The sequence below is a fragment of the Chiroxiphia lanceolata genome, chromosome 11 (genome assembly GCF_009829145.1).
Source record: "Chiroxiphia lanceolata isolate bChiLan1 chromosome 11, bChiLan1.pri, whole genome shotgun sequence".
NCBI classification, from domain to species: Eukaryota; Metazoa; Chordata; class Aves; order Passeriformes; family Pipridae; genus Chiroxiphia; species Chiroxiphia lanceolata.
Window position 1 is genome coordinate 20,115,098 of NC_045647.1, and position 14,638 is coordinate 20,129,735.

The 14,638-nt window shown below is 46.0% G+C and overlaps 1 long non-coding RNA gene across 2 annotated transcripts; it reads left to right on the forward strand.

The window, feature by feature from the left end:
• Positions 1 to 5,416: 5,416 nt before the first annotated feature.
• Positions 5,417 to 14,577, forward strand: LOC116792422. Of its 2 annotated transcripts, none has more exons than XR_004359116.1 (2): positions 5,417 to 5,498; positions 11,954 to 14,577. It is a non-coding gene; the product is annotated as an uncharacterized LOC116792422 (long non-coding RNA). The 2 variants fall into 2 exon arrangements; XR_004359117.1 differs by lacking the exon at positions 5,417 to 5,498 and adding an exon at positions 5,869 to 8,987.
• The last annotated feature ends 61 nt before the right edge of the window (positions 14,578 to 14,638 follow it).

Consider the following 14,638-nt stretch of genomic DNA (forward strand, 5'->3'; position numbering starts at 1 on the left):
CTCACAGCCCTACTGTGACCTCACTGTCTGGGTGGGATTGTGTGGGGACAAATCTCAGGAGCTGCCCTCCCAGCCAGGGGAGCACGTCCCGCCACACAGCTCCGTCCAATCTACTTGTTGGCATGAGAACTGATTTGTATGACATTGCACAAGTGAGAAGTTTCATGGCTCTACTGCAATATCAATGCCAGCTCCAACATTCAACTCCTGTCGGTGATTCCCGCTCTTGCCGGCAGCAGCTGCCAGCTCTTCCCCCGCCACGCCGACACCGAGTGTGTGCTGTGCACTCAGGGCTGGGGGGTGGCCCATATTGAGACAGGGAAGGACTTGATACCGTAATTCATAAAAATAACCCAAGGCAGGCAATCAGGGCAGCTGCAGAAACGCCAGCACCGTGGGCCTGTGATCCCTCCCTGCCTGCTCCATCCAAGGGATGGCACCTTGGTACCAGCACAAGGGTTCGCCAACACCAGCAAGGAATTCATCCTTTGCAGGCTGGACTGCCACGTCATCATGGCCGGGCTTCACGAATGAAGATTTGGGAAGGGCTCTACCCATGCTTGTTGCAAGCACATTGGTGGCTAAAGAGGCCAATATGAGATCAACACGTCCGGTTGCAAAAGGCACAGCAGAAAGACTCCCCAGGTGGTACACTCTGCAAGGCACGATTCTTTCTGCGTTGTCTTTTCTCCTCCAGGGTGATCCTGCTGCGTTCTCAAAGGCATCAGCAGCGTTATAGATGGTGTGTCTCCAGACCTCCCGACTGGGGGCCAGAGTAGACCAGTTATGATGATCAATATGGCCAAGGCTGAGATGTTGTTTCAGGCAGTCCTTGTATCTCCTCTTTGGGGCTCCTCTCTTGCGGCAGCCGGTGGCAAGTTCCCCATAAAGCAGGATCTTAGGGAGGGGGTGGTTGGTCCTTCATCCTGGAGATGTGCCCTGCCCAGCACAGCTGTGTTCTCAGCAACATGGCCTCAATGCTTGTGACTGCTGCCTGTTCTAGAAAGGCTGGGTGTCCCTCTATTGCAACTTGGGCTCCCAGTTCCCTTGGCGGTCGCAATAGCATTTGCATTCCGGCAGCCAGGGGCTTCCAGTGACTGGAACGGAGAAATGCCATCCTTGGAAAGAGATAACAAGCTCTACTGCAGGCAAAGGGATGTATTAAACACCAGTAGTGTATGGAAAAATTAGAGGCAATACAGATAAGAACAGCGGTAGGCTGCTGGTGAAACACAAAGATTACAAGGGTTCTTCTAAATGTACCAGGGGCTGGAAAACTCTTGCTATGCTACAATCATACTCAGCATTCAAGCAGACATTTTTCATTCTATTCCTGTAATTCAAGTCTGCCATGTATTCCTATGGCTTCCTCTGGGATAGGTCTTGAATCAGAAAGATGGGGGGAAAAATAACTCTCCTTAGTACTGGCCAGGAGCTGGCTTTGCTCCTGATTTCTAGCTAAGTGACCAAAGTTTGCTACACTTAGGAAAACTTATGTATGTCTGAGACCTAAATGCCAAATCTGCATTGCCATGGAGCAGGAATATCCCAAGTAAGCAGAGCACAGACCTGACCAGCTCTGCCCCAACCAAAGTTTGAGTCAAGTCCACAGATAACTGTGAGTGGGCTGGATACAACACAAGGGGGAACATAACTGACAGGACAGCCAGGTCCTAACATCCTCAAAGGGCAACATCTGACCACTGTGAGTGTGCACGTGCAGCCTTATCCATCTGTTCATGATTACGCTTGTCCAGTTACTTGGTTTTCCTTTAGTTATTAATCTATTAACTCCAATTTCACGGTTGCTGGTACAACACATGATGCATTTCAGGGAAGATGAGGAATTACTTACTTGGTTTCTATATCCATGGCTAAAAGCAGCAGCCAAATGCTACTGTCTTAGTAACTATGCAAGCCTTACTCCCAGCAAAGGATTACACCTGTTGTAGACTTTCAGCACTGGACACATAAGCCTTTAATCTACTTCATTACCTGACAGAAGCAGATACTTCAAGTTCCTAAAGCAGATGCCATGTTAGCTTTCAATGATGTTGAGTTATTCCAGTCTTTAAAAAATGCATTTGAAAGATGCTAATGATAACAAAAGGAATATTACTATCAAGGCTTAGGCAGATTTTTTTGCAGCAGCTTTCAGTACAAGGCAATGAAACTGTGAATTGAAATGAGTGAACAAAACCAAAAGACATAATTCTAAATGAAAAATTAATAATTTCCCACCACAGAGACCTTCCCTTGTGTTGAGATGAAAAATGCTTCTAATTAGAGTAACTAATTAGTGGTTGGATTGGTTCGACATCTCTGAGCATTAATCACTCAAAAGCAGCTGAAGTCAAGTCTAAGGTGTTTCAGCAGGAGAATGTCCACATTCCACAGACTTCTGGAAGAGCCAAGTCCACTGGGAGGGCTTTTATTAGGGATAGATTGTGCCACCGAATGCTGATACAGAGCATTTCAAAATGTCCTCAAGTCTTTATGGAGGCAAAAAATCCCAGTGGAAACTGAAGACATCTCTGCTCCATGTCTAGCATGCAAGTAAATTTATTGACCTCATGGAGTAAAATGTTCAGGACTGGATTGTCATAATGCCTTCAGGACGTGCCTTTGAATATGAAAAAAACCCAACCAAACCCTCACTTTTTACCTGTTAGCAGAAACTGTAAGATCTCTCTGTTCTCTCAATTCAATATTTCAGACTAAATATTGCAATCCCCGCTGGTTTAGGGTAACCTCTCCATACTCAGAGGCAAAGCAGGGGCAGGGGATACTCATGAGTCTTCAAATTACAAAATATATTTGAATGGTCTGTCTGTAGAGACAGTTGTGCCATATTTCACCATACTTATTAACCTAAATATCAACTAAATCAAAATGATGTATTTTTTCTACATCATACTGAATTATCAGAGAAACTAAGTGTTCCTGCCTCGCTCAAACGATTTTACTTATTTTTTCTTTGTAGGTCACTCATTTGAGGGATGGAGGAATGCTGCATTTTTGAAAAATACTTTTGTACCCCTCCTCATTTATCTGATGGCTGGGATTAACTTCCTTATTGCAGCACTCTGGCAAAGGCAGCCCTCCAGCAACGCTCCCTGCAGGCAGCAGAGCCTGCACATCACCAAACACGAGCCCTTGGATTTACTGCTGCCTCTTGCAACCTTTGTGAGCAGGACTTCTGGAAAATAACCTTTAATAACTGCTGCTTCCAGGCGATTCTTGCTATTGGCAGTGCCTGAGCAGACTGCAGCAGTTAGGTGGTATTTCAGTGCTGAATATTTTACTTGCTCAGGCGTCTTTTCTGGGGTCTTCAAACCCCACCTCGTGACCTACTGTGGAAGTGCAGGAGCCACCGAGCGCTTCTCGCCTGTACCTGGCACACACCCGACAGAAGTTTCTCACCCTGTAGCATCTGCATTCATCAGCAAATAAGTCAAATTACAGTCCTGTCTTACCTGACAGGAAAGATTAACACGTAATTTAGCACCTGGACCAAGTTATTTCATAAAGCTTCACCTGCACAAGGATAAAAACTGCATTGTAGCTGTTGAGGCACCATGATTTAGTTCGTTCAACATGCAAAGCGTCTGCCTTATCCAGTCAGTAGCTGGGTCATTGTTTGATTTGCTCGTTGTTCTCATGAGCACTAAGGCACAAGTTCCCTTCTTGAATTTGTGATAAAAATTACTATTTTGAAGTAAGACAGGACACCAGACACACAAGAACCTCGTCATTACAACTCTATAAACTTTTACAAAATCATTACGAACTGACAAATCTTTATTTCAAACATTTCTCAAAAGAAAATAGAAAAGTCTGACAAGACTAGTCTGTGCATTCACACATTTTTATTTATTTATTTAGATATTTTATTTTATTCACAAGTTCCCAAAAATCTTGTGAAATTAGGAGATACAGAAAACAAATGCTATGTTTGAAGTTTGATTTTAAACACATTTCTGTCCCCGAGCTTCGTGTTACTCCTGATGACTGTGATATTGCAGACACACTAACGAGCTGAAGGACCACTCCTCCTCCTCTGAAAGGCTCTGATGCTCCTTACAGACCCTCCCAAAACCTTAAAAAAACCAATCAGAAATATAACCAGAAAAGGTATTTTGATCAAGTAACAAGGCACTAACATAACACTTCCAGGTCAGATTGCTGAAGGAAAAGAGGACAGCCCCCAAATGCAGAGGCAGAGAGAAAAATACTGACAAACTTTGTCAAAAACACATTAATTCAAGACAGAGCCTCAGCAACAAGCTGGAGCGCTTTTTTTGGCAATTTCCAGTGCCAAGCAGCAAGGTCAGTGACTTGGAAAGTGGAATCACTTACAAGGGTGGTTGATGGAAAAGACACTTCCCCCCCATCGAGGAGCAGAACAAACTCATTCCTTCAGCAGCTCACGGGGGTTGCAGTGAAGGGAGCTGGGCTGGTTTAGCCTGCAGGAGGCTCGCAGGGACCTCATCGCTCTCTCCAGCTGACAGGAGGGGGGAGGCAGTGGGACTGGTCTCTTCTGCCGTGCCCGCAGCGAGAGGACAAGGCGAAATGGCCTTAAGCTGAGCCAGGGGAGATTCAGATTGGATATAGAAAAAATGCTCACTGTTTGGGAGTCAGGCACTGGAAGAGCTGCCCAGGGAGGTGGTGGAGTCACCATCCCTGGGGGCGTTTAGGAGGCGTCTGGATCTGGCGCGGGGGGATGCGGGTTAGGGGTTTAGGAGTCACAGCGGCAGTGCGCGGTGACGGTCATATTGGGTGATCTTAAAGGTCTCTTCCACCCTTGATGCCTTCAGGGTTCTGTGCGATAGGCCACGGGGCCCCCAAAGCCCCTAGGGCCGGGCAGCGGTGCTAATGGCGCACACCCCGCGGGGCACAGCCCGGCCGGGCCCACACGGCCCGCGCTGAGGGGGGCGGGGCGGGCGCGGCCCGGGCGGGGCGGACGCGGGGGCCGCCGGGGGCGCCATTACGGAACCGCCACCGAACGCGCCCGAAATAAATGGCGGAGGGGGCGGAGCCCCGCTCGCCGCTGGCCAACCAGAAGCGAGAGAGCCGCGCGGGGGCGGGACCTCGGCGTGACTCAGCCAATGGGCGCCGGAGGCGGTGGGTGATGGACGGGCGCGCGGCGGGCGGGGCGCGGCGCCCTTCCCGTGGTGCCGCGGGAGCGGTGGCGGAGCGGCCGCGACTCCATCCGGGTCCCGCGGGCCCCGGCGGCGGGGCCGCGGCGCTGCGGGGACGGTCGCGGGGTCCGGGGGGAGCGGCGGGGCCGGGGCGCGCCGGGGGGAGCGCAGAGGGCGGGAGGACCGCGCCCGGCGGCCCGCACGGGCGGGCGCGGGGCCTCGGCCCGGCCCCTCCGCCGCGGGCCCGGTTCATTGTCCTTGTTCCCCTCACCGGCGCTTCCCCCCGTTCTCCCCCCGCTCCCCACCAGGCTCGCGGGAAGGTCCGGAAGTGCCGCCCCCGGGAGCCGCCAGCGCCAGGTACGTCACTGCCGGGCCGGCGGGACCTTGGCCGGGGGAGCCCCCCCGGTACCGGGCGGGGGGCCCGACCCGGCCCTGCCCGGGCGCAGAGCGGGGTGAGCCCGGGCCGGGCGGGCAGCAGGTGAGGAGCATCCCCGAGGGGAGCACTGCGGGGCCTGGGGCCGCGGAACGCGGCTGGAAGGGCCGTCACGGGCACCATTCCCTGTGCCGGGGGCCGCGCGGTCCCACCGCGCTCCCGAGCTGTTCCCGGTCCCGGCGGGGGGTTGGGAGCCGGGCCTGGGACACTGCGGCCCTGCCGGGCTGTGCCCGCGGGGACACGGGCAGGGCTGGGCTGGGCTGGGCTGGGCTGGCGGCTCCCCGGGGAGCCGAGGGCAGCAGCCCCGTTAATGGGTGTGCTCAGGGCTGTCTGTGTCCGTGCAGCTTCTACCCAAAGCTCTCCTTGGCCTCTCAGCGTGGCTCTTCCCCTTGCCATGGGCAGCTTCGCCCGCTGGCACCCCAGGGCTGGGGCTGGCACAGCCCTGGCACGCAGGGGTGTGCTCGTGGTGACTTTATTCTGGCACGGCCCAACCAGTCTTAGAATGGGAGCCCTGGAACAGCTGCCCATGGAGGGCATGGTGACATCTCCAGACTCCTCTCTGAAGTCATTCCAAACCCAAACCCACCTTGACCCCTTCCTGTGGCACCTGCTCCAGGTGACCCTGCCTTGGCAGCAAGTTGGACTGGATGGTCTCCAGAGGGCCCTTCCAACCCTAATAATTCTGCGACTTGTTTCTTGTAGGACTAAGAACTCAACCTGATGATCAAGGTTGTGATAATCCTCATTTACAGATCTGCCTTCCCCACCCTGCCAGTGCTCTCTTTATCTGTACTACTCTGCACTTCAGTTTTGTGACTCAAGTGCAAGTCTTAACTGGGAGGGAAAAGTTGCTGCCATTAAAAATGCACACAGGAACCCTGTGGGATGATGCTCAGTGGTAACAGTGGGGCAAACTTAATCCATGGCAGAATTTTTGAGAAAATCAATGTGTCCCTTCAAAAGCAATAACTTAAATAATATTTAAGAAACGGGGCATCTTTTTACTTTTCTTCAAGCATCCCCAGTTGCCAGGGGCCTCACCAAAACATATATTTGCTGGTGTGGCTTCTCTTGTCAAATTTGACCTGTTCTGTTCACAGCAACACCCAGGTGTTAAATAGTTTAAACTTAACCAAGGAGGTATTTGCAGTGGTAGTTCAAACTTGCTGCAGTCAACATGCAATAATAGGTTAATTAGGAGGATTTTTTTCCCTATAATAGTTACCTTCGTGAAGAATTTTTATAAATTTATTTTATAAAGTTGCTGGTTATAATTTTTTTCACTGAGTTCTTCTCCCAGGTTGTGCTCTGCATATCTTAAATGCCACCTCATTTCACACAGGTCATGCTGGGAAGTTATTTTACACACCAAGACTGGAGACTTGGCCAAAGGAAGCTTAGATAAAACATCAGATCACTTGTTGTGTTTTTCTCCTCCAGTGACCTGTATCCTTGTTTCACTTTCCTTTTGATGAATGTCTTCTGTATTTTCCTCTGTTAGTAGTTAGTGGAAAACATCAGTTCATTTGCAAAATAGTGAAAGGCTCCCAGGACTTATAAAGGGCAATAGATGTTTAATTATGTTGCCAATTAATAACATAACACAGCAGTCTTGAAATATTTTTGTGCACTAACTTCATTGTTTGCTGAGTTTGGGTAATTACTGTAATAACATGTAAACTTTATGCAGAAAAAGCCTGCTTAGCATGTCCTAAGAGACACATCTAGGGAATAAATACACATTTGTGTATTATATATAAATACACATTTCTCTGTCTGGAGCAGGACCAGATAACCAAAGTGATGGTTTCCTTTGAGAAGGGCATTGAGGCCTTTGTAATGTTTGAAGCTGAAGTGTACCTAAATTTATTTCTTTATTTACAAATAGCTCTGTTTATTCTGTCCCTGAACTAACAGAGGTGTACTCAAAAAAAGGGTTTGTGAAAATCTGACCATTTTAGTGTAGTAAAATCAAAGGTGTGTAGGGAAAGATACCAAGATTTCTGTTACTTTGGTTCTCTGTTCATATTAGAAATCATTAATTGTGCTCACATACTTTACTTTTATACAGGAGATGGGCAGTAGTGACTTGTCATTTCTTTCAGGCCATGGTTTCTGGTTATTTATATTCCACCTGTAACTACATGGTTAGAAAAATAAGTGAAAATCAAACATACTAATTAAAAATGGGGCAAAACAGTAATATTTCATGTGATAATTACTTAAAGCCAGAATGCTCTGTGTTAAAGCAATTAAATGTAAGTGGGACATGGAAATACAATTTTTTTTTTTCTAAAATCTAATTGAGACACTGCATAAATACATTATTGGTGGCAATCAGTGCTGTTAATCTTGCTGTTGTGTGACAAAATTCCCCAAACCACCACTGTGGACACATATCCCTGTCTGGGGGTGTGGACTTCAGTGCTGCCCCAGAGCTGTGTGCGCTGAAACCGCTCGTCCTCCTTTTCCCCTCTGCACAATTCCCCAGTTCAAACCAGTATTCTGGGGTGATTTGCAGTGTATTGCTCCTCAGTGGACTGGCAGGTCCAAAAAGAGCTATTACATTTTTAATTTCTGGAGCATAAGCAGGAGTGCCTGGACATGGGCTGGGAGTTCTTTCTTGGCCTGTTTTCAGTGCAGGTGAATTTGCTCAGCACAAAGTAAAAAAAAACAAACAAAAAAACCCAACAAACCAACTAATAAACCCCAAACCCTCTAATTTGTTTTGTTTCCCACAGGGTTTTAACTTAAAACTTTGACATTTCTGCTCAGTTTTTTTCTGCTGAATTTCTGAAGCTCAATTTAAGCTTTACTAGAGTAAAATAGTCTTTTCAGGTAACAAACTGCTCACAAATTTACAATTACCAAGTGATCCTTTCCCAGGAGGATGTATCTCTGTCTCCACACTGTGTCTTGTAGGTGTCACTGAAGCCCACTTTGTGTAGGAACTCTTCCTTCTACAAACTCACTTTCAGCTTTAGGTGGTTTTTCTTCTGTGCTGCAAAGTGGACAAAATAACTGGGAGAATAAAGCATTTGTCTTGCAGGATCACACTGAGAGGAGACATGACTTCTGTTCTTTGTGCAAATACACCTTTTGTTCCCTCAGCAGAGTAATGAATAAAATAGTAATGCATTTGAGTTATTTTTTTCCTCTTTCACAGGTTGGACAATAGCTTAAGAGTGCTGATATTCCACTGTGTGCTATTAAACAAAACCATGCAAATTCTTGAGACTTTTTTTTTTTCTTGTGCAGTTTAAGATCATTTAGGAGGTTTTAAACTTCCAGGTAGCTCAAGAAAACCAGGACAGACTTACTTCAGAGCCCATTCAGAGTCTGCTGCTTCACTTCTGGACACACATTGGGAGCAAGGCTCTGGAAAGATAAGCATGTTATTAAGGCAGAGGAAGGTACAACCCAAAACTGAATATTGAAGAGGAAAAATTTTTGGTTCATGCTAAAACTGTAGTGTAGTCACTGCCTGATTTCTCTGAGCCTGTTTAGGGGAGAGGTGATGAAATGTGTCTGTACCACGTGGTAACACTGCAAGGGTAACTGAGTGGAGTGAGGGGAAGCAATATCAGGGATTATTAAGTTTATATCAGTCATGTGACTCACTTTCCGCCTGCAGTCGACACCAGTCAAACACAAAACCCAAGGAATGAGCAAATTTGAGTTATGAGTCTGCATGAAGTTATTTGGATGCTGGGCACGGCTGGAGAAGGTGGCAGGAAGTTCCTGGGATTCAGGAAGTGCGGCTTCAATGCAGGGAGTGCTCTGAAATCCAGGGGTAAAACTGTGAGGAGTTGGTGTCAGTGCTATTCCTGTAAATCCTGGAGCTCCATCATGTGGTGGGAGCTGTGCAGGCTCAGCCCTGGGGTGGTGTTTGGCAGCTGGGGCTGTGTGAGGCTGTGCAGCTTCACAATTCCAGAGCCATTTTATCCCCTTTCATTGCATTGGGATTTTAAACACGTGGCGACAGGAGAAACAGCACTAAGGAGCTCAGCTTTTAACGAGGAAGGCAAATTAGCCAGGTATTTTTTTAGCAGCTTACCTCTCATCATAGCTGAGTGATTTTGCTGGAGGAGTGACCCTGAACTGCTGTGCTGCTCTGTCTGTGACAGCAGCAGCACAAGGAGCTTTGCAACCCCAGGATGAGAACATCCCACATCAGGAGAGGCTGTGCCAGCAGGAACATTTATCAGGATTCCCTGCTTCTGCCTGTGCCAGAAACCCTTGGTGCTTGCACACAGCAGGCCCCCAAGGAGACCTGGCAGGTCTCATCTGTAAAAGGATGTGGCAACTTAGGTGGTGCAGCTTGGAAAGAGTATTACAAATAATCCACAAGTTAAAAACTCCCAAAGCTGCAGGGTTAATATAAAGCAGAATGCTAATTAGCTGGACTTTGCAGGAATGCACAGTAAAGAGAAGTAAAAGCAGAAGGTAACCTGAACTCCTTCCAAAAATAAGATTTTTGACTAGAATTTGAATTCCTTTAATTATACACCCCTCATATTATTACTCAGCTTCCAGTTGCTGTCATGTTAGTCTGCCTTGGGCTTGTGCCCTGCATGCACTTTATGATCCCAAGGCAGACTAACAGGATAGCAATTGGAAGTTGAGTAATAATAATTTTTGGAGGACATTTTTAACCTTAAGTAACAGCCCATTCAGACCTTTATTAGATGAAAGGCTCTTGTTTCAGAAAGGTGGAAGGAGGCAGATTCCTGTGGATTGAGGTGCTGCAGGTACTGAACAGGAAAATCTAATGGTGGCAGTAGAAAACGATTTCGAATTTCCAAGAATTAAATTTGATAGGGAAGTCCTGCTGTCGGTGGAAATAAAAGCTGTTTGATACATCTGAGGTTGGTTAGATCTGCAATTAAATTTTGTCTAAAGGTGATGAAATGCAGCAGATCAATTTTTAGGTTTATTACAATCCTTGTGTCCTTCAGGCTTCATTTTAAAAAGAAATCCTGAAGCAGTGCCTTACATACTTTGTGAAGTTAAAACAGGTGTGGCAGCACCTATTGCATTTTTCAGAATGCTTCAAAAGTTTTCAGTAAATCACAGAACCACGAGCTTCATCTTAAAGTTCCTTCTGAAACTACATGTGGGACTTCACCTCGTGGAATCACCAAGTGACAAACTGAAGATGCTGAGCTGGTGCTCTGCAGCTCAGCTCCCTGGCCAGGCCTCATGGGAGGGACTGGGGCTTTCCAGGGATTTTGCTCAGCTGGTGAAGGTTTGGATGCAGGAACAGGGAAGTGAAAGCACTGTCACCTTCCCTGCTGGTTCAGAAGGATGTGATGGGGGCCAGTGCTCCATAAGGGTTTGACTCTGGCCCAGAGCTGCTGTTGTACTTCATTCCTGGTTTGGGCATCAGGACCAAGTGTCTGAAGGGTATTTTCTGGTAGATGTGTAGGTTAACAAAAGCAAATAACAGGATTTATACCAGTTAAAGCAAGATTTTAAGAGATAATGAATTTTGTCATCAATACTTGTATAAAGGATTCTGGAGTGAAGTGTGGAGGGGGTTGAAAAGTGATTTGATTTTCTCTCAGCTCAAGGAATAACGTCATCCCTTTGGATATTAATGCACGGGATCGTGTGCTGGGTGTTCTGGCAAGGACAGGAACGTGCATGAGGGTGCTCCTCTTGTGTCAGGGCTTTGTTTGAAGAGCAGTCTGAAAACATCAGTGTAGACTGGGATGAAGTGCTAGTAAAGCATATCTAATGTTTATATAAACTGCTTTTCTCCAAACATTTTCAATTATCTTATGAATTACCTGGACAAAACAATCAGTTTTCCCTCCCAGCCCTGTTTTCAAGCTGTCCCTGCTGAGGAGGGGGTTGTAAGTCACACATCTGTCTGGCAAGTATTTTCATTTCAGTGTTCTAAAAGTTTTTAATTCAAGATGATGTTGAGCTGTTTTAATGTAGGAATTGGCTTTAAGGTTACATCAGGAGCAGTTAGAAAAACCCACTTCTTTTTGATGGGGAAAACAACATGTATTTTAAGTGACCTTTTGGTAAGGCAGTTTAACAATTAAACATCAGGAGAAAGGCCATAATCTTAATGAATTTTGTTTCTAATAATCCCTGTGCACATGATTTGATGTAATTTAAGACTAACAGAAAAAGCACAAGATAGTACTCTTAACAGTACTTTTTCTTGAGCTCTTAACTGTTAGGATGGGTGAAAACGTCATTCTATGTAACATTATTTAATCAAAATTATAAATATTAGGGCCTCCTTGTGATCCATGTAAATCAGCATAGCTATGGTCCTATATTTTATTATTTTTAAGTTCTGAAGAGGAAGGAATGTGTGTCTGCCTACAGTGATTCTGACAGACTTTTCTTCTGATTTCAGGTGAGAAGTTACATCTGTGGAACACAACGAGTAATTTAACAGGTTTAATGACTGTAGTTGCTCTGACTGCTACAACTTGCCAGCTGGCTAAAGATGAAATGTATTTCAACACAAGCAATTGGTAAAATTCTGAATTTAAGGAACCTTGCCTTTAAAATAACTTTCTTGCGTGGCTGGGGGGAGTGAGGGCAATGCTTTTTCTGTGATCAGGGTTATAAATGCTGTCTGCAGGTAGTCAGCTTGTGTTTCCTGGAACAACAGTCCTTCTACAGCAGCTCTGAAGATGCCTGCACTGTGGGATGAGGTAGTAGGTTGTATAGTTTTAGGGTCATACCCACAACTGGGAGATAACTATACAATCTACTGTCTTTCCTAAAGCAGCAGAAAATCAGCAATGGAAACTTCTCAATTTTAAGCTCAGTGTCAGATCCTACTGAAATACTGTACTTGTAATGCTTATGATGGGAGAAAATACTTCTGTAATAGCTGTGGGGAGTTGTGTTTAGATTCTTCTGCTTCTTGGAAAAGCTGGGTTAGCATTCTGCATTAATTTTTCTCCTCTAATGAGTAAAAAAATGAAGACTAGACTGATTCCTATGTAAGTGTGGTGGGGTTATCAAATAGAAATTCCTGATGTTCCAGTTGTTGTGGTGTTTAATGTTGCTAAGTGAAGTATCAACCATCCCTTAGAGTGGACCTGTGGTTGGCTGGCTGAGCTCTTTGCTGAAGGCTGTGCTTCTCTGTCAGAGTGAGGTAGTAGATTGTATAGTTGTAGGGTAGTTATTTTACCCTGTTCAGGAGATAACTATACAATCTATTGCCTTCCCTGAGGAGTAAAACAAACTGCGACCCTTTGCAGTCAGTGATGCTGTGAAAATACTCGTGGAGTAAAGACAGATAAATAAATTCAGGCTTGTAAAGGAGCTGATAAATCAGTGCCAGAATGTGCAGGATTGACAATCATTGTGAATGGTGCAACCCCCAAATAATATATTTGACTAACATGACTTTTCTTCCAAGGTGAGTGACACAGTGCTGGCTGGAGATGGAAAATACCCCTGTTCCTACACAGAGAGTGGAACACTCCATAGAGGGGAAACGATTCCAAACCAGTTGGGGTTTGAATGTAAAATACAGGCAGCTCAAACTTGTACGTTGTGACTTTAACTGTTCTGACACCCCAATTTCTATAATGCATTAAAATTCCCTCACTCCCAACTGCTTGGTAAAAGTTGGAGGGAAAACTTATTAATAAGTGTACTTGTTTTTCTCCAACTCAGTTTAATACAAAATCGAAGTGTTGGCCAGTTTTGGCCAAAACTGACCTCTCACCTTTTTGGGGGAGTGTAAACCTATGGAGTTTGAGCATCCAAGAGCCAGAACTTTTCTCCAAGGTGGTTGTTGTCTTATAAAAAGACTTTTCAAGCTTACTGCATTCTTTTCCTCCTGCAGTCCTACATGTACCCAGTCTCTGCTGCTGCACTGGTGTGCCCAGCGAGCCCCTTGCTATAGCAACAAAAAAACCATGGAAATGCTCTTTGGGATGGCAAGTTTAGGTTAGTCAGAGTGAAAATGGAGCCGTTCATGAGTGGTAAAACCAGTTAACCACTGCTTGGTAAGTGCTGACAGTGTAAACTTGAAACATGTGCCCAGGCCTAAGAGGCAGAAGACCCAAAGCAGCTGGTGAGCTAAAGCACTTCACAGAGCAGCTGCTGAGTGAGAAGAACTGCAAACAGGAAGCATTGGGCTCCTAGGAAGAGGTAGTAGGTTGCATAGTTTTAGGGCAGGGATTTTGCTCACAAGGAGGTAACTATACAACCTGCTGCCTTTCTTAGGGCTTTATTATAACACCGGGACCAGTTTGGCTCCAGCCTACAAACCTCTGCAGCTCTGGCACGTGGAGACAAAGGACAAGGTGTTTCTAAGAGACCTGTGTGTTGGCGACTTTGGTCCCAAACTGAAGTGTAGGACTGATAGCTGGAATGCAGCATGGTGGAATACTGCATTTTGGGGACATTGGGCTGGGATATGCTTGGATTGTGGTAAGTAAGAGGCTGTGTTGGGAAGCCAGCTCCTTCCAGAGGAAGCTGGAGTCCCCCTGTGATTAGGATGGAGGTGTTATGAACTTGTGAACATTGAGATGCTGATCCTGTGTGCTCACAAGGGAGCTGAACCACCCCTTCCTTTGGCTTGGTGCATTTCAGGTGGAAAAGCCTCCGGTTTTCCGTCCCCAAAAGAACGAGATCCCAGCTCACTTGAAAGCTGGTGCTTTCTCAGCAGGCATAGGCACTCCTAGGAAAACAAGTTCTCAGTGGTGGATTATTTGCAGTCTTGCAGAAGGGAAGTTTTCAGTTAAAAATGATGGTTTGTCTCTCATGGAATTATTAACAATGAGTCCATATTTTTTGCACTACAGCAATAGTTCAGGGAACTGTGGGATACAGAGACTTTAACTGCTGAGCACTTTGTAGCAGGAATATGTTGTACCTCTACCAGCCACTATTTAAACTTTGGCAAATCAGAATCCTAGATTATAAACATGTTACCATGCTTATATTGAACATCCTGTATGAATTTAAGTGTACATGTTTGATTTAGTTAATAAAATACAGCATTTTGTGCAACTGATGGTAAATGGCCTTTACTTTATCCAAAGTAAGAGTGTGAATTTTACAGGAAGACAGT